This window comes from Manacus vitellinus, unplaced genomic scaffold (assembly GCF_001715985.3).
Source record: "Manacus vitellinus isolate BGI_N305 unplaced genomic scaffold, ASM171598v3 scaffold_2_pilon, whole genome shotgun sequence".
NCBI lineage: Eukaryota > Metazoa > Chordata > Aves > Passeriformes > Pipridae > Manacus > Manacus vitellinus.
This window is the reverse complement of record NW_021940208.1, coordinates 31,513,230-31,538,960: the sequence shown is the minus strand read 5'-3', so window position 1 is coordinate 31,538,960 and position 25,731 is coordinate 31,513,230. Positions and strand designations below refer to the sequence as shown.

The 25,731-nt window shown below is 36.0% G+C and overlaps 2 long non-coding RNA genes across 10 annotated transcripts in view; one reads left to right on the top strand and one right to left on the bottom strand.

Annotated features, from left to right (window-relative positions):
• Positions 1–3,295: 3,295 nt before the first annotated feature.
• Positions 3,296–25,664, bottom strand: LOC108639414. Of its 8 annotated transcripts, XR_001920449.2 has the most exons (9): positions 25,561–25,658; positions 24,813–24,933; positions 21,572–21,646; positions 18,920–18,990; positions 15,964–16,188; positions 15,791–15,869; positions 13,431–13,844; positions 6,033–6,103; positions 3,296–4,247 (listed from the first exon to the last, which is right to left on the bottom strand). It is a non-coding gene; the product is annotated as an uncharacterized LOC108639414 (long non-coding RNA). The 8 variants fall into 8 exon arrangements; XR_001920446.2 differs by lacking the exon at positions 6,033–6,103 and having other exon boundaries at positions 25,561–25,656; XR_001920448.2 differs by lacking the exon at positions 6,033–6,103 and having other exon boundaries at positions 13,431–13,513; positions 25,561–25,649.
• LOC108639415 overlaps positions 5,729–25,731 on the top strand; it is a 35,572-nt gene continuing 15,569 nt past the window's right edge. Inside the window, exon 1 of one of the 2 annotated variants that reach the window (XR_003915904.1) lies at positions 5,729–5,763. This is a non-coding gene — a long non-coding RNA (uncharacterized LOC108639415). Of the gene's footprint in view, positions 5,764–25,475; positions 25,557–25,731 lie in introns of those variants that run through there. The other variant, XR_001920453.1, reaches the window with a different exon arrangement.

Sequence of the window (25,731 nt, the reverse complement as noted above, 5' to 3'; positions counted from 1 at the left end):
ATTTTATTAGATTTTTTATGCTTTCTTCCCTTTTAATTGTCACACATTATACCCAAACTTAATACGTTCATTGACATTTATGGTCTGAAAGATACCTATAGATTACTGGTTTTCATGCCATTGCATTTTTGATTTAGAGCAGGCTAGTACAGTTGTAATTATTGTCAACTGGATGTAGCGCATAAGATTACATCTGTGTTACTGAGCTAAACAGGGCTCAGGCACATGCTTGAGCTCCATCATATGATAATCCACGCCATTTAGCTGTTAGCCTGCTCTTTGGTATGCTTCTCACCTAGGCCAGCAAGCACTCAGGTAAGACACTGCAGGATGTGGGGAATAGCGTGGGTTAGGGAGTCTTCTTATAGGCAGTATGAACAAGGCCACCCTGGCTCAAGAGAGCAAATGGGTTAGCCAGGCAAATGTGAGCTGTAATTTGCTAATGACTCTTGACTGGGTTGTGGAGCATTTTGTTTTCTAGTACAGATGTGATCCAAGAAGTTAAATGCCATCAAAAACTGGTAGAGTGCCTTCTTATGAACCTGTTACCAGACCTGTGCAAAGGATTTGAGCTGTTGGCATGGGAGAAGGGCAGACAAGGGTTGACTGTGACTTCCCCATGGCAGGCAAACTCTCAGCCTGTGAGTACGAGTGGATCTTGGCTACCTTGTGCTAACTCCCGTGGACAGAACTGGGGTACAGAATCTGGACCCCTTCATATCTTCAGGTACTTTTCTATACTTTCCATTACCATTTCTGTTAGCTGCCTCTTCAACTATCTTTTCAAATAAATGTTCTGATTTGTAGACAGTGGTCTTAGATTTCCTTTTATTCAGTAGTATTCTACTGGAAACAAAGAAAAAATTAAACACTCGAGAAACTTGAGAAAAATCTGCTTTCTAGTGTTTCTTTAAAAGTCTGACACGTTTTCAGAATATATTACCCAAATGATACTAAGTCAATAATTAGGCTCCCTTAGACAGCATCATATGGTCCAAGCTCTCCTTCAGTTTATCTTTGCATGATGGCAAGTTTAAAGTTCCCATTTCCAATTCTGTTTTATTTTCACCTACTTTATACTTCACTAAACATTTATTTACAGCAGAATCTTTCTCATAGTCTATCGTAATGTTACTGCTGAACCAGTTATCTGCTATTACTCTTCAAACTCATTACCTTCCCATCAGTGATTTTCACGATATATTTTTTCTGGTCTTTCTATGAAACCAGAAGATTTGTACAGTCATAAGGTCTTAATTCTGGATCTAGTATCTCTTTTTTCCTGATCGCTATCAGATCCAGGACTGAATTAACTCTCATTACTTCTTCCAGTTGTTTTAAGTACTATACAAAAATATCCTCCTGTAACCTACTTTGAAACACCTCTTGCATGTAACTCAAATTCTTCTTTTACAGCTTTTCATACATTTTCATACACATAGCAATATATCTATATATATCATACATATAATATGCCTGTATATATATATGATAATCATAGAGATCCTCATAAACCTAGAGAAAGACAAATTAATCAATCCTTCAACACAATCTTCAGGGATTTCGCATCTTCTATTTTCATTTGTGAAATTATTTCTGTGTCTGACAGCCATGTGAATTTCAGGATCTGCAAGCAGAGTGGTTGTTTTATAAATTATGCTTCTCTCACCTTATATTCCTTATATTGCAACAGATAGTTATATTCTATTTATGTCTTAGCCAGACTTGTTTGTAATGTGATCAAAGAACACTTCTCGGAATTTGTAGTGGTACTGCACCTCTCAAGATTTAGATACACACCTGTACCTAAGCTGTGTTTATGAACAGAAAGACTTATTCTTTCATGATTATTTCCTGCAGGACTTTATAGATGAAGTATGTTTTCACATCTTGATGTAGCAATTCACTCAGCTTTATTCTCCTCCTGTAGATGTTTCCCTGTGGTTACACTTACTCATTTGCTGAAAAATCTTCCCTGTTTTGTTAGTATTTCCAGCTATGCTTTCCTCAATGTTCCTAATATATCTAAAAATAAAGACTTTTTAACTGATTGTTTTAACTGAGACATTATCACTCAAAAATTGCAAATCAAAAATATACAAAGTATATTATCATCTTCAAACTACAAGTCTAAATTCTAGATTAGTAGTACTATCAAGCAAGTAGTACTAATTAAAGAATACTATAAAACAATAGTTTTGTACCTTAACAAGTTATATCAATACAGTACTCTCAAAACTAATTTTCTAAAACTACACTAATTTAAGTCAGTTTCGTGTACTTTCTTCTAACAATAATACACCATTGTTAGAATTGTATTATTTCTCATGATGAGTAAGGCCTTATACCATAACTACTCTGCTGTAAAATGAATATGACTATTAAATGAGGGATTATTTCAGGATTTGTATTGCATTATATAGTTAATAAAAAGGACAAATCTTTAGTAAGCAATAGTGACTTAAATGTATGCATGCCAATTTATACCATTTGAGGATATACCCCAGAAAGTCCTATCAGGTTTTACATAGTTTTTAATATTCTTTCTTCTTCTATGGATGATTTCATATAGTTCTTTTTTACAAAAATCATTGCAGTTGATGCAAGTTCTTTCTGGCAAAAATCTTCCCGCTACTATCGTTCAACACAAACTCTATCATTGGTGTAACTGTTTTAGAGATTTCAAATTTCCTCTGCTTTCTAATCCTTGTCTATAATGTCATCCTCATGCTCAGTAAAAAAATCTGGCAAAGAAGGTGCTTTTTTAATGGCCTCAAAATTATGCAAAGTACTGCCTGTAACTACACTAATTAAAAACTTTTAGGCACCATAAATTACATTCTCAGTCACATCTCCAATCATTTTCTAGCATATTGCTATTATTACTTCTATTATTATTACTGCAAATTTCTTTAAGTATCAGAAGAGGCTTCAGAGTTATTTTACACACCTAAAGCCAAAGTTCTAAACTGTATGATGACAAACACTATTTATGTTTTATCATGGTATTCCTTTTATTGCAATCCAAATAATTCACATTATCTAAAGGACATTTTGTATAGATAATAAAATATGTAGGTAGCTACCCCATAGAAAAAAATAACTTTTATTTAATATTTCTGCTATAAGAGAGTCTGATTTTCAAAAATTCTCCTGATTTTATGGATCTATATCTTTTAGTTGTCTTTTTTTTAACTCCTTATATTACTATCAATATCAGTATCAATACAAAGCACTCTTTCCACTAGCATTTTTCTTTATCTGCAAATAAAATCTGAAAACTTATGCCATACCATTTATGAACACAGCATGTTTGCTTTTATTCAGATGCTCCTTTTAAGTTAGCATTCCTATATTGAACAAGTACCATAAGTCTTTATTTTTACAGGAATGTTTATCTCTGTCCATAATTATTATTCCATGGATGCAGGAAGCAAGGTACTTTGATCTTCTGAAGGCACATTTATCATAAAAAACTTTAAATGCTGTCTCCAAATTGTTAAGTTTCTTCTTGTCCTTACTGGAAGTCCTACAATAGCAGACCCATCCAGTGTTTAGAAGTATATATATTCTTGAGTATATACGATCATGCTCAAGGCAATATTTTAGGCAAATGGATGCACACATATGAGTTAAAAAGGTACCAGTATTGAATCAAAAGAGTTAGGAGAGTCCAGTGCAGAAAGGAACCAGAAACTTAGGTTAACAGAAGGAATCAAAAAAGAAGGAAAGAAGACAGAGAACTCAAGAGAAGGAGATAAATCAAGAAAATATTACCATAGGGAGAAGGAAAATAATTTCACCTTTTAATAAGTTAGACTTTACCAGTAACCAACTTTGTAAGTCTCCCCCACTTTCTGCAAGTGAGCCATATAGAAATCAATTGTTAAAATAAAGACTAATGCTGTATTTTATTAAATCTATATGTCTTTAATATGGATTTTATACTGTTCACACTGATTTTACATTTCTACAAACATCTTTAAATCACAATTACATTAGGAACCAGTACATTTTATATGAAGGCAGAAGAACAATATTTTTTGACTATTCAAAATCATAAAAAAATTAATGAGTGCCATATTCTTCTTTTTTTATGTCTTCACTACAGTACTATCAGTCCCAGAAAATAATGGTATCAGCATCAAAGGAAGGGTCAGCAATCTTTCACATCAGAAGTTAGGACAATACTTTCAACATGGATTGTCAGAGAGGTAGCAAGTGAAAAGCTTCAGAAGGCATGGTAGCTAAAAAGAGCCAGGAAAAGAGAAAAAAAACAGGGAAAGATAAGATAATAGAATCAAAAAGGACAGGAAAAACAAAATACACAGAAAATGGCAACTATAACAATTGTGCTTATTCATATTAGAAAGAGTACAAGAACACTGACAGAAAAGATGAGGAATAAGGCAGCCAGTCTTAAAGAGGTCTAGAGAAGAGACCGAGTACGGTATGAAATGCTCAGTTATTCCTCAATTAAGGTGACAGCCCACTCACTTAACTTTAGCTTGAGCAAGTCAGTTCAGAGGAGGATTCCTGTGAAGTCAGTAGACTGAAATGGGCACCTCCAGAGGGCGATTCATCCCATCCTAAGGTCTGAATCTTAGAGTTTGAATCACATAGTTGAAATGTAATTAATTTTGTGAAGTTCACTAGGTATTTACAAACCTAGCATCATATCTTAAAGCTGAAAACTTACAGATAACAACATCTGGATTAAAATGAGATACAGCATATTTTCAACTTCCTTTAATCTGAACAAGGAATATTTACAAATGACTTTCATCCACACAGACCATGTAATAGGCTTGAGCGGCATAATATTTTACTACTGAACACTACTTGTGTGCATTACACTGAGCACAAAAATGAAGATCGACCCTAACAAAATAAAAGAAGTTTGTTTTTCTGTTAGAACTAATTAAGTACTACTGGGGCTTTATGTTTATCTGCTGCAAATAAAAATTAAAGCTTGACATCACTGGGATTCTGTGTTCACGACATAACAGTAAGGGCTGATTATAAAATACAGCATGAAGTCTCTTATTTAGAGTTTTATGAATGAATATGAATAGTACAGTTATGTCAGTTTTTCAGTATTCAGATCTTCACTGGGTGCCCTTAAAAACTGCTGCTCAGTGACAAAGACATGGCACAGGAACAGGAAACCTATCACACAGCAATTTATAGAATAGTTCTTATGTAGACCTATCTCTATCAGCAGAAATTAATACACTACATTCCAAAAAGTAGATGTTACCATTTCAAAATTAATTGTGAACTGGCACCATAAGGCCTCTCCCTGCTCCACCCATTTTCCACTCTGTCTCCAGTCAGCAAAGGAGCAGTTTTAGAGGGGATGTACATTTACTGCTGTACATCTGCTCAGAGTTCAGTTACACTGAAGTGTTGCTCAGGTGGACAGTTATGGTGTTTTATGCATACCACTGAGTGAATGTAAGAAAATGGGAGGTCCTTATCTCTGTAGATAAAAATAAACAGGTTTTTGCATGGTAATTCATGAAGACCAGTTATACTCACTGTGTGAATAATAGTTAATTGCTCAGTTTAAAACAAGAGATTTCCCTAAACATTTACTCTGCTATAATACCATATATACTCATAGGAATAATACAGTAACTAAGCACATAAATTAACAAATTGCAGAATTAAACTTTTTGGCGATTTCCTAATTTATTTTATTTTATTACAGCTTATGGATGAAATCCACATACTGATGTCTAACCTGTAACAAATGCCAATGTAAGTAATCCATTGTTCTACAGCCACATTTGATTATGAATGGATTGACTTTGCCTAGTCCTGTTGAATAATGATTATTTAGCAGTTTCTATTTTCAATTTCAGCATTATTACAATTAGGTTTTACACACAAATTTTGCCACTCCTAACTGTTATTGCCTGCCTGCCTGCACTCTTTCCCAAATGCTAGTGAGTAGAATTAACAGAAATATATATTAAAAAATGGCTTTGATTTGGTCATGTCTAATAGTGGGGGTTTTAAGAGCTAACCTGGGAGAACAGAACATTGGGGCAGTCATCATTTTCTAGTAGGATAATGCATTTTATGATTCAGGTTGGCCCTGAAAGACAATTTAAAGCCTTTCTTAGAAGAGATCATGTTAAAATAAAAATGCAGTGAGTAAAGTACAACTCAGCACAGCAGTTAGCCAGAAAACTGAAGTCTCGCTCTGTTTTCCATGTAAGCACAAAGCATAACATATCTGAGCACTAAATACAAAATATTACTGTAAACACTTACCTGACTCCTCCCTTTCACCCTATTATTTCTCCTATGCTCATTCTGTAAAGGAAAATAATTTTCTCCTCTCCATTTCAGTTTCTTTCTTTGCTTTTTCCTACTCACCTGCACAATTTCTGAAATTCCAAATTTTAAAAGGGCTATGAATCCAATCCTAGGGTGAAATACCAAGTTCTGAAAGGTCTTAGCATAGCTGAAGATCAGTGAGTGTTTGTGTTCTCTCATTTCCAACAAATTCGTAAAATCACCAGAATAAAGTTCAACATTGAAAATCTATTTAGATAACTGTAGTCTTGGAATGAAATCACCATTCTGTGAAGAGCTCTGCTCACACAGCAAAACATAACAATGATTTTTACTGATTTGAACTGTATCATTATCTCTGGTACCTTATTTTTATGCTTATCTGTTAAGAGAAGTGAACGTTCACTTCTCTCCTTTAGTAGCCATTCTAAATGATGCACTGAATGCTTTAACGAACGAAATTATTTATGTCTTTAAACACTTTATAACCACCTTATTATATGTAGAAGATAAAAATAGCTAGCGTTAAGACTAGCATATTGTACAGAAATGTAAATATTTTCTCTCCTCTAACAATTCATAAACAACATTTATTACCTGCAACCACTACATATATTTTTAGATGCCAGCTCTTCTAAACACAAAATCCATCTTTACAATATTTTTTCAAGTAGCTTAATAGCCATAATATCAAATGCTGTTTCACACATAGTATCAACATGTGATGTTTCACTGACATGGTAACAGGAAGTTAGCTCAGTGTAAGTTACTTTGTAGAAGACAGTGCCAGAACTTCAAGGTGTTACCTCTCAGGAATCATGAACTCCTGCAGTCTTAAAGATAATATGACATATGACAAGCAAAGAGAGTAATGTAAATTTTTAGGAACCAACACTGACTAACTAAAAGAATGATATCTATATGCACTATAGAAATCTGTCCAAGAAAGAAACACCAGAATAGTTTCCTATTAAAATAATGTGCCCTCTAACAAAAAGAAAAAAAAGTATGCTTTATTTTACTATTGTTACAGTCATCTTGGTACATAATCTATTCGTATGGTCACATGCTGAAAGGATTATTAATTTCTGAATTTTAAGCTCTAGCAGAAATCATGCATCTTGTTAGTTAAGTTTAGTCATAGACATAAATATGCAATCATAATCAATATTAAGAAGCAAAACTATCAAATAAAAGCTTAAAACTTATTAAAATATCTGTGACAAAAAAACCCCACTGCATTTAAAAAAAACGCATGCATTTAAGGGGATGCCCTATCACATTGCTTTCAATATTTCTGCTGACTCTTTAGTCTTCATGAACAACTTTCTAGGGATCAGCAAAGTAATAATTAAGAAAAGCAACCATACTGTTCATAAGCTTCAACTTATCGCCAGTAGGTGCAATAATCCACTGAAATTATTCATTTATTTTTAGGAAGGTCATAGATCACAGAAAAATGTAAATCAAAGGGACCAGGGTTTAGAAACCTGAGATTTTTTTTCTGCTGTCTAGTAAGACAAACATTATCTAAAAGTCATAACTCACCATGTGGAAAAAAAAAATCATCACATTCTTATGAGTGTTACATGAAGAGGGGAAAAGCAACAAATTACTTAATTTATGATCATCAGATTTCAAATGATGGGACATGTCCCACTTGAAGAAGGTGCAAACTGTATGTTGGAAAGGAGAAGCATTATTTTTTCACCCAGCACTTCCACAGCATCTCATTTGGATCCCTTTGTATTCAGTGGTGAGGCTACACCACCAATAATGTGTTTGGGGCTTCTTGTTACGAGACAGACATTGAGGTGCTGGAGCACCAGAGAAGGGCAATGAAAGAGTTGTCAAGCACTGGAACAGGCTGCCCAGGGAATTTAAAAGATATGTAGACATGGCGCTTAGAGAGACAGTTTAGTGGTGGACTTCATACTGTTAGGTTTATAGTTAACTTGATGATCTTAAGGGTCTTTTCCAACCTAAATGATTCTATGATTCTGTTCTATGATTCATTTGTCTGTTTGCATCTGCAGTGTGGAACCCCATATGCAGGAGGCAGAAGTATAGTGGGACAGAAGAGAAGCTTTAGTTAGGAGAGATTTATAGGACCATTTGAACCTTTGTGTGTAACTGTTCCTGGAGTAAGCAGAAAAGGATGTTTTCCACTTAAAAGGGTCATGTGCAGGAACTGGAAAAGAAGGTGAGGTTCCAGAAGACATGGGGAAGGGTATAACTAGGGCAGGTGTGGAGTGAGCAAGAGTCAGTTAGAGAGCTGTAACCATGCTTTGTAGTAAAGCGACTTCCAACTGATCCCAGTATATTTATCCAACTGTGATCTTTCCACCTCTTACAGAAACTCCTTTTCTGATACCTATTCCAAATTCTTCATTCACATACACTAATCCCCAGACCTATCAATGCACATCATCACTGCTTCTGTACCCATATGCCTTGTCTAGTCTCATGAATCCCTCTTTCGTCACTCACGGATGACACCAGGAAATCACCTTTTTCTACACTATAGCAGAAGTCACTGTCTCCTCCCTTACATGTTCCTTTCTGACACAAGACAAAGATTCCCCTCCATCTCATATTCACCTAGTAGCTCAAGTCTGAGCAAAGACAACTTCAGAATATAAGTTAGCAACAGGTATTTGGGAAGATAATACAAAACATGTACAAATCACCTCATTTTACATATATGTATCAACACAAGAGTAAGAAATATGGAACACAAAAGTTAAACAGAGCATGTTCACCTGCACCTTTCTTTAGTCCCTTTTAAAACACTACTGTCAATAACATTGTTTTCCAGTATTTTTTTTAAATTTCATAAAATACACCATAATAGTTTTAGATAAATTATTTCTTCAAGATAAGCATATTTATACCATTTGAATATGGCTTATAATTTGGTGTGTCTAAAATTTGACACCACCATAATTCCTAACATAAATATGCACAGTATGTTAGAAAAGATAACATCTCTACAAATTACTTATGGATGTGCTTGTATGACACTCAGGTCAAGAGGAAGTAAGGTATGTCAAGGGCAACTAAAATACAAATATTTTATGATGCTGGAAAATTTTCAATAGCAAAAATAAAAGTATCCGGAGCTGCTAAAATCTGTGCAAACACCAGTAAGGTGGCTTGAGAGCCCTGGCATCTCACAGCAGCAAGATATTCCTGATCACTAAGAGTGATATTCCAACCCTGTGGCAGGCAGGAACTTCAGGTTCAAAACCTGTACTTTAGGCTCATTGAGGCTGTGAAACCCTAAGAAACAGGGAGAAAGAATCTTCTCTTCAATTTGCAGCCCCTGCTGTTAGAAAGAACAGCTACAAGTGCCTGCCTTCCTGAGTGGCAGAACTGGTCACAGCCTGCTGAGCTCACAGTTTACGGTGTGATGGCTGCTGTAAACCAACAGCCACTGCCTCTCTCTGATGATAGATATGGCTGAACAGTGGGGTCAGCAATATCTGGCCACTCTGACAGCCAAGGCTCCTGGATCACCACAGATCCTTCTGTGAGATCCTTCAGGGTCAACAATAGGTCTCACTCCAACTGCGAATATTTTCCTTTTATCAACTGCAATCTTTATCACTTTTTCAGACTGTTTAGGAACAGGTGGACCAGCAAAAGTGCCAGTACAAACTTTTGTGAGGTGGCAGTGTGAAAAGTGCCCATTAGTCGCTATACTGTTCCTTATCTTCTAACACTTCACTGATCCACGAAGAATTTTAAGTGACTCTATACTTCATTTTGTTAACAGTTTTTGGTTACAGAACTTTTTAAAAACTTTTTCATTCTTTTCTGTGAATCTGCTGACTCCTTCAAATAACTTGCAAAGCTCTAAGACAAAACTACTTGTAGAAAAGCCAAGACGATGGTCGCCTGTTACACCTATCAATGTTCTTATTAACTGTATTCTTTATCACATTTACTGGCATTTTGTCTGTCATGGTAGCCAGATTTTTTAGTTCCGTTAGTTCATGACCAGCACTAGAGCCCTTTTTAAAACTAGGGTCAAATTCGTTACTTTCCATTCCTCTGTTATCAAGGTTCATCAATTTAATTTCTGACTTTTTCTAGGACTACTGAATGAACATGTTATTTGGCAATTTATTAAAGTTTATTCTATCAATTTGTTAAAACGTCTTTTATTGATATTTCACATCTGAACTATTCCCTGTAAAAAATGATTTCTATGTAGGGATGTCCTAATCTCTATCATAAACCTTGCCAATGCAATGAATTCAGTTGTTTCTTTCTGTGATGGCTTTGTCTTCAATATTCTCCCTAACCACAATTATCTCTTAAACTTACCTCCTTACTAGCAAAACTTACACTTGAAAAAAATGGGGTTTGGTTTTTAGAATTTTAGCCCATTGCATTTCAAAATCTTTTTGTTCTGCCTTATAATAGGTCTACATTTAACTTGCCAGAATTGTGCTCTTTTCTGCTTTGCTTGCTTGGATTTTAACTTTTTTAAAAAGCTCTATTAATTTCTAGTAATTTCCTTTACTGTTGAATTGTGTAAGATAATTCTTATTCAACTGGGTTAGACTCAGAAAACAAAGCCCCTGTGAATTTTTTAATATTTATTTAAACTGTATCTTCATTAGTATGCAATTCTTTTTTACACAACACTGGGTCTTTTTTTCATTTTATTTTAATCTTTTTCTCTCCTACAAGTATGAGAAACTTGAATATGATATCTCACTACTGAATGGTTCTTCTATTTGTTGTGTGCTGATCTTGACTAAATCAAGGGCTGTCCCCCTCTTCTGGATTCTCTAGCTTGTTTGCCCAAAAAGTAGTTCTTGATGATATCTAAATACACAGTCTGTGCAAGATGGTGTAATGTAGCAGAATGTTAAGTTTATCCAGTCTGTACATATATAACCAAGGACTCTTGCTACAATCAAGCTTTTGGGTTGTACAGCCTCTCCAGTCTCCCACAGTATTTTACAGCAACTGTCTCCATCCCATCAACTAGCCCAGAGCTCTTATTAAACTTCTCCTATTCAGCTACAGAACCACTTGTAATTAAGCTTTTTTGTTTATTCTGATAAAATTATTTGACTATAATTTCTTTGGTACATACAGCATCATTTGTCTGCATAGTCTAATCTACCATCTCTGTATCAGCCAGGTACTAAACATTCCATCATCTCTGTATGACCTATACTCTGCCATTTCATCGTCCCTTTGAAAGAAAGGAAAGGGTTACATGCAGACCCACTTACAGAAAGAGGGTGACATACCTGGGGAATTTCTAGTGGAATTCATCCTTAACACTCTTCTGAAGAATCATTACCCTCAGGGCACAATGGAAACAGAGCACTATGAGATAGCAATGTGCCAAGATACCAAATAAAAACTAGTCTAAGTTTCTTCTCAAAAAAAATCAAATGGCATTTGAAAAAAAGACTGACAAATGGCACAGTTGTGGTTATTCAAGATTTCTGTACCAAGAGAGGCTGTGTCAGGAAGGGAACGAACTAAGGATGCTATGGAAGTATAAAAAGTCTTTTAACCTTCTGCACACACTGCAGAACTTTGTGATATTTGCATTTACTTCCTTATATGAGGAGGGAGAATCTGTTCTTACAGCTATAGAGAAGAGAAGAGAGGGATGCTTTCAGGATACAATGCCAGTAGCTACTGACTTGAGTTTGACAGCTGAGAAGGCCTCTGAGGCTAGCATTTTTTCTGTTGGCTGCAACTCACTTCTTTCCCTTTTGTGAGGCCTCTAGTTGGAGAACCTTCTTTCTGCACTAAATATGATGTGACATTAGGCACAACAGAATCTAACAGCTACACTACAGCATCCAGCAGGTATTCATTATTATTTATTTGTATTACCATAAATCTTGGAAGGCCTTACCCTGGACCACTTCACATTACGCTGGACCATGAATAAACACAAAACAAAATATAGATGTGCTTAAATTCTACATAAAGAGACAACAGAGAAATTATGGCAGAGTACAAATGCAATGACACAGTACTACTGTGATATGTGTTGGCATTAATATACCTGCAATACATCTGTTGTCTAGTGAGATTGTTTTAAGCTTCACAGTACATAAAACTTTTAAGAAGAAATTTAAAGGAAGATAGTGAACATTTCTGTTTATGAAGAAGTCAACCAATACATGAGAGGCAGTCGAGAAGAAAATATCCAGTGTGGTCTGAAAATGTAATGATTGAATGATGGAAGTTGGCATCCTATGTTGATCAAAACCAGAGTCAAACTCTTGATACTGAAGGAGAGGTATCAGGTAGAAGTAGTCTTGATGGGCCTTGAAAATAAAGACAGATAGCTTATCTTTATTGCTTTAAACTGAAGGAGGAAATTGAAAATAGCAAAGGAGTAAGTTCGGAAAACGGTATTTACAGTAGTCTAACACTTTGACTAGCTAACAAGCATGGCAAGGCTGCAATTTGTCAAGGCAAAAGTAAGAGATTTTCCAAGAAAGACATGATCCATGAAAAACCTGGCTGAAAAAATAAAATCATCTGACAGAGAAGAATGACCATCCCTAAAAGATTGGAAAAAGATTCCCAAATGCAGATTTACCCTAGACTTGATGACAAAACAAATGCCAGCATGACAGTGTCTTTCATAGAGAATGTAGAGATTTTCTGAGGGCATCAACCTAAATATGAAAAAAACTACTAACAGAAGACCAATAGTTCTAATTAGAAATAAAGAACTGAGAGCACTGTTGAGGAAAATTTTCATGCATTACATCTGCTCAGGACTGGAAAACAAGAGGTATATGAAACACAAAACATTGTTTTTCCCATAAATACTGTGAAATGAGAAAATTCTTTCATGTCACATTTATTATTAACTTATTACAGCTATCTATGCTGCCATGTTTTGACTTTTAAGGGTTGAAGAAAAACAATGTTCATGACGTTAGATTATGAGGAGTGCCTCATTCGACACAAAGACATGCTACATCCAGTTTGAAGACAGGACAGTCATGATACAAGCCAAGTGCAAACAGCAACAGAAAAAAAGATCTCACAAACTTACAACTAACATGCTTAACGTTCAGGCACATTCCTTTGCTTTTCTTCTCAGTGCACAGAAGGAAACTTACTCTGTTGCTGTAGTTCAGCATTTCAGCTCTTGAGGTATTCTCAAGTCCACACAATGTGTAGCTGTGCAGCAAATGCCCACTCCCTACATTCCAAAACATCATCTCCTCTTGTTATCTTATTTCTAACTTTTCTCCTGGTTTCAGTCTTTTACAGCATCACAGCATAGGTTAAACCAAAGAAACAATCAGATCAGGTGCTCAACAACAGAGGTTAGCAGCACTGAGTAGCGGAGAGCTGGTACAGCTCCTCCTGTAGCAGGAGACAATTCAGAGTTCCTTTTCTTCCAAGCATTTGTAGCAGCACTACTGCAGGCAGAACAGAGCTGTGCCCCAACACTATCTCCCTCAAAGTACTGGGAAGCTGCCGTCACGGGAAGGAGAAGCAGTCACACCCAGGTGATCTGTCTCTCAGTGCTGAGGAGTGAAAAATATCGGACACAGATGAAACATCCAGGGGATTCCTCATACCCCACTCACTGGCACATCACTTTCCTTCCTTTTCTCCTCTGAAACTAGATCTGTTCTGAAGCACTTCTTTTGGTCTAGAGCACAGCTAAAGAGCTGTGTTTTAGGTTGGTTTTGGGGTTTTCTCCAATCACCTAATCTCCCTCTACTTTTCTTTCTTTTACTCAACTTAATGCAAGTAAGAATATATATGACCAATAGCATCAAAAGGTAAAATCAGTAAACCAATAGTTCTAAACATTTTTAAAAAATATGCCAATCAATTTTTTTATGCAAAATGAAATATCCAGTGTTCTCAAATCATGATTTCATTGCATATTGAGAAATCTGTATTTCATTTTATATTGCAAAATCTCAACAGAATCACTATCAAAGTTTTTAAACTAGAACTCTGAAAATTCCCATCCTGTAACGAACATAATAAAATTGTGGTTTGAGCGCTGTTGAAGATGATGCATTTCAAAATCACTAAGTTTTGTGTGAGAACAAGAAATTACAGCTTCTGCTTAGCACTAATTTTATTTAGCAACCCAGTGTCCTCTGTTCTTAGCTGTAACTGTCACCTTGAATCCTCGGTTTATACAGGTAATTCACAACTAGTCAATGCATCTTCTTCAAAACTTCAAAGTTCTTATACTCCCCTCCAACAGAAAACAAAACAAAAAACAAAACTAACCAAAAAAAAAAAGTAGAGAAAAGCAGTTACCAAACGTTTTAAACTTAAATCTATCATATATTCAGTGCAATGAAAAATACCAGTAGCTATGCATTTAGTTCTCCTTTCAGGTGTATTTTTGCCATCCAATTTCTGGCTGTGTGTTTTCTTTGGGGTTTTGTTTTTGTTTTCTTTTTTTAATTGGAGTCTTTAGTCTGCTTCTGATCCAAGTCTGATTTCTTCTTTGGTCATGCTCTTCCTTCAAATTATTTTCCTTTCATTCTGCTCTTGTGCCAAGCAATAAAAATAATCCAGTCCTCCTTAACCTTCGCTCATCAATTACTGTCTGTGTCCTTGCTCCACGAGACAGAATCTCTATCTGTCCTTACACACAACTCCTCTAGACCTTTGCAGCCCCTTGATATTCACAAATTCAGTAACATTTCCAGTTTTTCCATTTTTTTGACACTAAGACAATTGAAAACATTCTTCAATTTGAATACCAGAAAGGAAATACATCATCATAAAAAAGGGTATAATTTACAATACTCCTTTTGTTATACAGGGAAATCCCTACATATAGTTTTTGCTCATTTGTATATAAAAATAAGAGTCAAAGCAATGGCTGTACCCATAGCTACAGGAAAAGAACTTCCTCCTTAATGCAAGGATAGATATTCATAGTTATTTTGGGGTGAATCCACTGATATATGATATGGGTAATATGCAGTTCCTGCCTAAAACTTAGCTAATCAGCATGTATAATCAAATTCACTCATAATGCCAGCTCAGTCAAATTTAACCAAGTTACACTGACACGAGTGTAAGTGTATATTTATTAAAATGTCAATGTTCAACCCAGCAAGACAATTATCTCAGTAAATCAGTTTGCAATATCTACACAACTATTAGTGATATAAATGGTTTTATAGAGCTATACATTTCAGAAAGTTTATGGGTGAAAATACAGAGCAAGTCACAGACATGCTATTCTGAAAATAAAGAAAATAAACAAATTAAAAGTCTCTACCTAATTGCAGTACAGAAGGACTTGAGGTTTCCATGTTGAATTACCCAAGAATAATGAAATCCTTTAACGAGTATACTTTATATATTTTCTACAAAGAATTGAAGTAATTTGACATAAGTCAAACCTCTTGATTAATTTTTTATCATCATTAGATTGTCAACATCAGTAAAGACTAACTATTGAAAAAGTCAATCATTTCAATGTACTTACAGCTTAATTTTCTCATGTGACCAACTATCCACAAAGCCTCAGTGCCATTAAGAAGTTTTGAGGAATATAGTATTTGGTACTGCCAAAAAAACATAATTAAAAGAATGCATGTAAATTATAATCATTTTCTAATTAGAAATGTTTTATGATTAGTTCATGTCTAAAATACATACATTATCCCAAAAGGCAGGTTCCAGCACAATCAATGATACACTGACAGAATTCACAGTTAGGAGTCACAGTGGGGTCCTGATCTTGCAACTGAACTTTCACAAAAAGAACCCCGCACTACTGCAGAATCTCCTGAATTTCAATAGGGCCCTACCCACACATAATCAATTACAGTCTGCCTATGTGGGAGTAACAACAGCGAGAACAGGACCTGTTCCTCCACACACCTGCAAAAATACCAAGATTAAAAAAAATAAAATTAGTAACATGCAGCAAAACCTATTGATAGCCTGTTTTATTACAGCATTTAACACATAATAAAGGAGTTCCATACATCTCTAAGTTGCATATTATTTACAGGAATTTTCAGCTCGTTCTTTAAAAGAATTTTGGCTTAAAATTGCTTGTGGATTTTACATGTAGTGGCAGCAAATTATGGGAGCTTTTACTGATACATACTTGAAATTTAAACTTTTAATTATTATTTTCTCAAAATTAATTATCCTAGTTTCTTTGGTCTATTATGCAAGTCACTTTTTAGTGCTTAAGCCTTCTTAAAATCTGTCCCACAACACCCATTTTAGGGACACAGCATAAGCTTGTGAATTTATTGAGGTGTGCGTAATTGTGAAAGTGTCTGACCACACAGAGTAGCATCCAAGACCAAAGTCTTTGAAAATACATAATAAAAAGCAGTTTAGTGTTAGTCATTTTTAGACTAAAAAGGAGCAGCTTTTTGGAACAAAAATCCTCATGAAAATCAGTGATAATTAATTATTTGCTAGGTTTAAGCACTTAGTGAAGGTGTTTAAAACACAGGGAGCACCCAACATGTTAAACAAGAATATACCACCACTTTGCTGCTCACAGAAAGCTTAACATTCATAATTTGACCTTACTCTTCTTATTAAAAACACATTTATCTTGATGTTTAAAAGGAAAATGCTATAAGTTACAATGTTTTTATATATTATAAACCATTTAAAAGCAGGTTAGTCCTAGGTGTCATTAAATAATATTTAACAGGTGACATTATGCAAGATTCATGGTAATAAGGGTTATAAGAACCTAAGAACCACCAATAGATACTATAAACATGCAGAAAACATTTCTTCATTCCTGTAATACAGACAGCATTGGGGAAACAATGACATTAAAAAAAAAAAAAAGAAATCTGGGACCAAATGAAAATATTTGGGAGTCTAACAGAAAAACCAAAATTTTCATAAAACACAGCACAAGTTTGGTTTGGATATTTTTCTTTTTTTTTGGTAATGATGAGTTGGTCTCCTCTTGGAGAGGAGACCATGGCTTTGATTTCATGAAAAACACTATAGGAAAATTAACAGAAAAAGGAAAAGAATATGACAGGTTTTTGTTCCTTGCTGCCACGTTGAAAACTGGGCAGGAGGGCAATCAAAAAGTTGAAATTTCAGGATGGTTATCTTACAATAATGGACTGGCAGTGTTTCTTCTCATGTTACTGTTTTTAAATTTCACATTTCATATGCATGACTCTTAGGCTTCTGTTACTCTGAGAAATTCAACTTTCTAAAGAATATGCTACAGCGCTACAGTTCTGTTTAAAAACTGTAATATCTTGACCCCTGTCTAACATTCCACAGAAAGTTTAAAATTATCAGACATGTGCCAAATTAGTGTGCCTACACAGTAAGTGAAGCAGTACCTCTGGCAAGTGTAATCCCATTTCTCATTGACTGAGATGAATGGACAGACCAGACCCTTCAGGACAATTGTGACAAAATCACGCAGCTACAGATTTAGCATTTCCCAAGTCGCAATGCAGTGTGGTAACCTGATGCAACTTGATCCTAATATTGTTTTCTATCCCTGTATCTAGCTCCACATCTTTCTTCGCAATTTAAGTTAATTGGAATACAATGCATATTTTCTGCACTGTTCCAAGAGTGTAGATTGTAGGATGGGTCAGGGACACATAGCAGCAGTCTAAATTACAGTCAGTTTCTGGAGAGAGCTGAAAACACAGTGTAACAATTTTGGCGGCCTAAGAGTAGCTCAGAGGTAACATCCAAACAGTCAAAGAAATTAAACAATGAAGCTGTCTCAACAGTTCCCTTCTCTGACATGGACAGGAAAAACATGTTTCTAATCCAGGTATAGAAACTACTATAAAATGGAATGATTCTCAAGCGGTTTGGGAGACTAGAAGGTCCCAGCAAAACCAAGTTTTCTTCATGACTAGCAGAAGTAATGAAGTCTAGTTACCTATCAGCAAGCTTGTAGATGCCACCAACACACTTCTGCAGAACCCCGGCCCAAACCTAGCCTGGCTGTTTTCCCATTCCCTTCTTAACAGATTTCCCCAAATTCCAGCTTCTGACATTTAGCAGAACAAGAGGCAGCTCACATAGTGGTTAGGTCTGAACTACACATGTGTTGACTGGCAGCCCAACCAAGCATGCCGACCTGCAAGTCAACAAGTTGAACAGAACAGAAAAATTCTGAGTCCGTACTGCAGCTTTTTCTACCCTGGGGGCACTAATTTGAGTCCCTTCTCTACTCACAGCTGCTAAGTTTCATTCAATTTGCAGAAACTTGACTTTATGACCTCTAACTCTATATCAAATAGACCTGAAATTAAGCAGTGGATTCAAAAATTATTAGGAGATAACACTATCCTATATATCTTGTTTTGTCCAGAAACTAGGCATGAAAACACTGTAGCATAATCACTGGGAAAATAACTAATGATTCTTATGTCATTTATTGTTTTCATTGAGGAGTTACACAACAAAGTCAGCTATAACAGAACACAGATTTTCATGCGGTGATAGCATAAACGAATCCAGAGAATGTAGAGACTGTTTCAATAAAACGGGCTTTGTTTTGCCACAGTGAACAGGGCCCTAAATACAGGTTGCTTCATGAAGGTGAAAATTTAACAGAAATACAATTTTATATTTCTTTTTAACTTACCAAGAGTATAACTGACTGCCCTTCGTGGAGATCCCTGCTTCTCTTCCAACTCCATGCTGTCTTTCCTAAGGCTTAAGAAAAGTTCAGTGATACATAGTTCAATAAAGCAGTGCCATCAAGTCTAATCAAAGTCTATTCAGTATACCTCGATTTTGTAGTTTCTGTTTGGTGGGGTTTTTACAGGCTTGTTTTGGTTTGGCTTAGTGTTTTTTCTTTTTAATAAACATAGTGATTTTTAATGCATCACTTTAAAATTCTGATCTCAGTACCTGGATGCAGATACTGGTATTCCAAATTAAGGAATACTTTTCAATAATATGCAAATCCCAGTTCCCTTCTCTATACATGGCATCCACAATGCTCTGCTTACCCTTTCTATTGATATAGCACTAAATTTTGACTTGTGTGTTTCTCACCAAGGCATAGTTGCAATCAGAGGGTTTTATTTGTTGCTGGATTCCAGGAACTGATGAAAGAAGGAAAGAAATTGAAAAAGTATAATGACCTCTCTAAAACTCCAGTAAAAAGAAGAGAGACAAAGAATAATCAGTGTGCAAAAGTTAATAGAAAACTGGACATTAGAGGAAAGGTTAGCAGGACACAATGGGTATAAGAAGAGTCAAGGAAGTGAAAGTGATTTGACCAAAAGGGGACAGAACAAAAGAAATAAAATTATATTCTTAGCAGAGTAATGAAAATGAGCTTTTCAAAACTGTTCTGAGATTGGCCCATCTCTTCTCCTACTGCAGTAAAATCATTACATCAATTCAAAAAATGCTTTAGGAAAACCTTAATGCCACTTAACTTGAACCATTCAACTTTAAGCATTTGGAGTATCTAAACTCTGCTCAGCTAAACAACTAAAGTGCTTAGATTTGAAAATAAATGTAATGATATTGTAATCATTCACTGTGTCAGTCGTATTGAGCACACATTCAAATCTGAGCCCCAGCTCCTTACCCAAATAACAGGCAGACCCACACTTCGGCGCTAGTCTGGATCCAGCCTATTGGTTACCAGATAGGCAAAGTCAAGTACAAGAGACATAAAAGACTACTGTGGATTCAGACTCTTCTCTGAAAAGCCATACTCATGCAAGTATTTTAACTTAAATACAGGATTGTTTGGTGAAGCAGAATGTAAATAGTTAAGTGCTTAAAGTTAATTCAAGAATCAGCTCCCTAAAAGAAAACTAAAGAAAAAGTGGCCAAGAAAGAACAAAGAAATGGGTTGTTGAATCTGTATTAAAAATAAATGACCTCTGGGTTACATCTCAATGCACTGTGCCTGAAAACTGCTGCTTCTTTCTGGCTTAAGTATTAAACTTTGTTTTTAAAACATGTAATGGTAAAGAACCCTAGCAAAGGCTAAATTAGTTCAGTGGTTGATAACAGTACTCAAGTAATTCTTAACACAGGGTGTAGTTCAGATATTGGTATAAAGGGTTCACCATCTCTCTTGACTATTTAAACACATTGGCATTTCCAAACCCAATTGGGTAAACAGTTGGAACAGGGTTAATAACCTCTATTCCAACAAGAAAAACTGTGGAAATCATATGCCACTAACAGGGTTCTGTCCCTTTTAGTTCTTGCTCTACAACAGTTACTAAAGGGAAACAGTTATTGAGCCATTTGTTGAAACATCAAAAAACATTTAGGGCATCTCTCAGCATTCTGTGAAGTTCTGACTACTGTGATCTGTTTCCTGAACTGCATTGTGTGCACTCTTATTTTTAACTGTCACCTATCTAAAGTACCACTAAGCCAAACTCAATGCTCAACAACTATATTCTCACATGCAAGCCCCTGCTACCAATATTCCATCCTTTATCTATAGCTGTAAAAAAAAGGGAACTCGCTCGTTTTAAGATACATGTTTAATAAATCCATACATATAAAAATCATTACTTAATTATTATTAAGAGTAAGACTAAAGACCTGATAAGGCAGTGAATTAGAGAGAGAATTAGTTCCTCTGTAGATTCAGTTACCTTTTCTTAAAATGGCTAAACAAAATAATGTTTTGTTCTCAGAAGAATTATGAGCACTACCAAAATTTTATAAACGTTGTGAAGCTCAGAGTTCAAAATTTCCCAGAAATTGGGAAACTAGAGAAGTAAATGAACAACTTTCATCAAGTTGTCTTACAAGAAATAAACTCAACAGCAAAAGAGTAAACAAATTAGTACTAGCTAAGAGCATTTCCAGATCCCTCACTCCTCCATTCATTTCAGTAGCATTTCATTTAAATGCAGGCATACATATCTGCAAAGTTTAAGCTTCAGTCTTTCAAACAGCTTCACATATCTGAACTTCACTCTTCTAAGTAGTGCTGCCGATAAAACTACTCGTGAACAGAGTCAAGCACAAGGACTAACATTAAAGGAAGCAATAAAGAAATTAGCTGATGAATGCAGGGTATCACTAACAATTATTTCTGAAAAGTGAAGGACAGCAAGGAAGAAAGCAAAGCTTGAAAAATAAAGAGCTGATATATGAGGGGTGGAGAAGAAATTAGGTTATGACGCCAGAAATTACCCTACAAAAATTTAACTTCAATACCTATAAAATAACAGAATCAATGCTAAGCAGAAAAAAATAATGGAGCATCCCTAACTTAACAGTCATGACAACCACGCTATTTTCTCACCATTTGATGAGTCCTCTTCAGTTCCAGGCTGAAGTTCATGCATGCTGTGGAGAAGATCACTTGGCAACTGCTCTGCTGTAATTAATCCATGAATAAAGAATAGGCTTCAGTTTTCACAGATACCGAGCCAGCACTTTTCACAATCATTAAATTCACAAAAATATTAAAACATTTAGAATTTACAGTTAGGCCATTTTAGCAAAACTTTACCACAGAACCTAAGTTTAATATCAAATCCTTTCTTAAATCCTCAGGGACATGTTTGTTATTATGAGTCAGGCCTATAGGTGTTGGAGTCAATATTAAAAGATGTGAACAAAATATAGTAAATCCAACCTTTTGACAACAACATCCTTAGTCCTTATGCTACACCGAGCATTTTAGAGGTTTAAAAAAAAAAGCTAAATGGAAAATGTCCTATTGGAAAATTAGGAGGTAAAAAAAACAAACAAAAAAAAATTTTATTTTTGATCTGCAAGTTCATAGGAAGTCTAATAAAGTATACACAGGTCCTAAGCCAGCACATACTTCTTGCAGTCCTTACAGTCTATAGAAGCATCCCTAGATCAGGTCTATTCTGGCAAATTCAAAACTCTGTTTTCATTGTACAATAGTAAATTATGTCTACTTCAGTCCTTTCTAGATTACAAACTCTATCATTGCTAGCAGATTGAAATTGCAAAAGCAATTCCAAATCCCATATTTGTCAGGGCAAATCAGAAACTGAAGGGCTACAGAAGGAAGTAGAACACTCACACATGAAAGAGGATGTCCAACTACAGTCAGTAGGTTATTAAACTGAAACTTTAAACTTCAAGTGATACAAAATTTTCAGAGGAGGCCTGATTCCTATAACAGGGATCTAGAAGGCTGGATGAAAATCAGGGGCAAGGCAGGGCTCAACTTAGAAAAATAAATAGAAAAAAATTCAAACTCCCACTGGCTGTATGCCCATATACAATACAAACACAGAAATACACACCAAAGTAATATGTAGGAGTGCAATTATTATAATTATGTGGGTGCATCTTAGCGCCCCCAAACTGGTCTAACTTACCTAGGAACTGATCCAGATGAAATGGAATAACATGCAAGAACTCAAGCAAGCCAAATAATCTAACTAAAAAGTTACATGGTAATGACACAATGCCAATTTTCATTACAACAAATTCCTCTAATCCTCACAGTTGTAAAATAAATCTTAGAAACACATAGCAAAGTAATTTGTAAAGCAATGCGTGCCTGAGTCAGAAGACAGCCTGCAGCTTTCTAACCACTCCTAGCTATAAGCTTCTGTCCTTTCAGCAGATAAGTACCTTGCTTTGGTTTTCCACCTCTCAGCTGGACTAGACAATTCAGTATATCCAAGCACAAAGTCTGCTGCATATAGGAAACTCCAAGTACAGGAAGCAGTGGGGATGTCATCTCAGCAACACAGATTATATTATAAACCACTCTCTCTAATGATTTTCTCTAGACTTTTAATTTACAAATTCAGGGTCTCAAGATCCTCCAGGGCCTAAATCCAGGATTCCTAAAGAAGGGCCTACTAGGTCCCTCGATTGGATCCAGGTGTTAACAGTTTCCCTCATCCAACGTAAGAGAACCTATGCAATGAATGGGAAAAAAAGCTATCATTTCCAGAGACAGAACTTTCAAAGGGCTGGTGCAAATCTAAGGAATGAAAGTGCCTAGAAGCTAAGGGCCATCAGAAACCTAACTGCACCTTGCCTGAAAAACAAAACTTGTTATTTCAGCCTTGCCTCACTAACATAAAGACATTATGTTATGTATATGGAAGAAAAGACAGAAAAAATAAACTGAAAATATTCAACTGCACGTGCTCCTTCCCCTGGCAACAAGAGAATAGCTAATATGACAAATGCTGGTCATGTCACTTATTACAGTATGAGGAGATTCTCTGACAATTCAATGGCACTGTCTGAGGAGAAGAACTGAAACATAGGACAGGCACTACTAGGAGGTGTTCAGATAGGCCTGTAATGAGAACTGCATTAGGAAAGGAGTTCATTAGAGAAACTGCAGCTTAACCTCATATTTGCTACCACAGCAGAGAAGACTTCCACCACTCTAATAAGCCCAAGTGGTTTGGAATGGAAATTTGACCTAAAGAATTGACATCACTTTTGGTGAGGCTACAAATCCCTTTCTCTCCCTTCTGTCTTCAGCTGTGTTCCTGCTGTGACTTTTTGGCTTCAGTAGTCACTGAGGAAACAAACTGATGATCCTCTCCCAGATGCTACAGCCAGGGAATGCAATACCTACCTCGTATTACACGGATTTTACACTACAGCAATTGCCTTTCTCACTCGTTCTGATTTTCAGTTAAATATTTACCCATTCTGATCCTTAAATTATTTTAATTATGCATTATTTAAGTTAAGAGATATGCATGGAAGGCATAAACCAAGACTATTAAATTAGGTTTATGTTTTGGGCAGTCCTAAGTAATTCTGAGAACAATCATTATGTAATATCACTATTAGCTTCTTAAATCCAAAATACAAAAGCATAATACTGAAGAGAACTACTCAATGTGCTTACACATAATAATATACATTTCAGTCTGTACAGGATTGGGGCCTATGTGCATTAAGTATGGAATCTGAAAGCAAGTACTAGATATTAGAGGATGTAAAAATTTCACTTTCATTAAAAATCTTAACAAAATGACATCTGAAAGGATAATAGTGTGATTCATATTAGAGAATACCATGTATCATAGAAACAGTGTATCATAGAATACTGACATACCATCTTCTACACCTTATTTCTATACTCTGGTTGGAAAAATGGGTGAAAAATTATAGCTAGAATTATTTTAGGGCAAAAGTAAAGAGAAGTAGTATCAGCAGCATCATAATTTTTTTTTTTACTGTTTTCACTGCTATTTCTACTGCAAAGTTTTATTTTCACAAGCACATAACCTTCAGGAAAAAAAAATTAAAAATATTTCTTTTCAGTTGAAAGGCACACTTCGAAAATTTTGCTCAGGGTAATTTTATTAAAAGAAGAGCAAAAACGTAAATACACTGCAAATCATTTATATTTCCTCCTTATTAATAGAACGGCTTTATGAACAGAAGTTTTTTTTATCTGGCTCATTTTCACTGAGAACCTGGTTTAAAAAATTAGGAATCTGTTTCTTTAGCAATACCAAACTTCAAATCCGAGGAAAATATAATAACAAATGCCTAAAATTAGTTATATGATTACTTACATGTTGCCTTGCACTACTTTCGTCACTAAGGAGCTCCAGAATTACATACTTTCTGAGTAGCAGTAGTTTTCGTAGCCATGATGGTCTAAGTTCTTTGAGACCAAAGGTTTCGTGTTTTCTACTGTGGCAGTTGGTTAAAAAAAAAAAAAAAAAAAAAAAAAGAGACATTACCTCTCCCTTTCAAAAACTTGTTCTGCTTATATTTTTGTCAGTGTGCAGCTCTAGCAGGGAGCAGTGGAATCATGAAAAGCATTAGGCCCTGAGCCTGCTAGTGCTCGTCTGCCAGCAGTCAACCGAGTTCAAGATGACTCGCTCACAGACGTGAAGGGAAGATTTTGAAAGTCAGTGGGACCAGAGCTCCCAGACTCTCATTCTGTACTTTTGAAAAATCTTCCCCGAAGTCATGGGAACAACAGTTTGCAGGTCTCAGGCCTCTGCTTTCTTTTCCCTTTTTAAAAAAGCGCATCAGACTAAAAAAAAAAACAAAACCACAAAACAGAACAAAACACTGAAGTCAGAAAGCCCGAGGAGCGGCTGGCAGGGATGCGCTGGATCTCCCTGCCGAGGCAGGGTCCGCGGAGCTCCCAGGGAAGGACTCTCCAGCAGATACAAGTCAAGTGCAGACAGCGAGTGGCTCGGGCGGCACCGCAGCCTGCCTTTCCCCCGCTGCTTTCGGCAGCTCCCTAACCTCCATATCGGCTTCCCCATCCCTGAGCGGGGCTGGGAGCACTACCCGGCCATCAGGTACCTTACGCTCAGTCACAGCTCGGGCCGGAGGGGAGCGGGGGGGAGGATGCGGCGTGAAAATGAAAGTTCGCGTTTTCCCTGAGCGCTCCGTGCGCAGCCGAGGCGGGAGCGCTGCCCCAGCGCTGCCCGAGTTGAACCTCGCTCCGTCAAGTTCCTCTGAGAGAGCTTTTCT